Consider the following 1143-nt stretch of genomic DNA (forward strand, 5'->3'; position numbering starts at 1 on the left):
CGCCCAAACCACTACCCTTTTGGGCGTTAAACGCCCAGCCAGGCACCCTGGTTGGCGTTTAAACGCCAGTTTTCCTTCCTCACTGAGCATTTTGAACGCCCAGCTTTTTCTATGTAACTCCTTTGCTGTATGTTCTGAATCTTCAATTCTCTGTATTATTGACTTGAAAAGACACAAATTAAATTTTTTTTTGGATTTTTAGTAATGAAGAATAATCAAAATGCAACTAAAATCAAATAAACAATGCATGCAAGACACCAAACTTAGAAGTTTGTATACTACTGACACTAATGAAAATGCATATGAGACACATAAACACTCAAACCAAGAGAATTCAAAGACAACAAGATGAACCGTCAGTTGTCCAAACTCGAACAATCCCCGGCAACAGCGCCAAAAACATGGTGCACGAAATTGTGATCATCAATGGCGCCATCAACATGGTACGCACAATTGCAATCTCAACTCTTTATCACAACTTCGCACAACTAACCAGCAAGTGCATTGGGTCGTCCAAGTAATAAACCTTATGCGAGTAAGGGTCGATCCCACGGAGATTGTTGGTATGAAGCAAGCTATGGTCATCTTGTAAATCTCAGTCAGGCAGATTCAAATGGTTATAGGTGATTTATGAATAAAGCATAAAATAAAGATAGAGATACTTATGTAATTCATTAGTGAGAATTTCAGATAAGTGTATGGAGATGCTTTGTCCCTTCCGTCTCTCTGCTTTCCTACTGTCTTCATCCAATCCTTCTTACTCCTTTCCATGGCAAGCTGTATGTAGGGTTTCACCGTTGTCAGTGGCTAACTCCCATCCTCTCAGTGAAAATGTTCAACGCGCTCTATCACGGCACGGCTATTCAGCTGTCGATTCTCGATCATGTCGGAATAGAATCCATCGGTTCTCAATCATGTCAGAATAGAATCCAGTGATTCTTTTGTGTCTGTCACTAACACCCCACAATCGCGAGTTTGAAGCTCGTCACAGTCATTCAATCCTTGAATCCTACTCAGAATACCACAGACAAGGTTTAGACCTTCCGGATTCTCTTGAATGCTACCATCAATTCTAGCTTATACCACGAAGATTCCGATTAAGAAATCCAAGAGATAAACATTCAAGCCTTGTTTGCTTGTAGA

The sequence above is a fragment of the Arachis duranensis genome, chromosome 10 (assembly GCF_000817695.3).
Source record: "Arachis duranensis cultivar V14167 chromosome 10, aradu.V14167.gnm2.J7QH, whole genome shotgun sequence".
Classification (NCBI taxonomy): Eukaryota; Viridiplantae; Streptophyta; class Magnoliopsida; order Fabales; family Fabaceae; genus Arachis; species Arachis duranensis.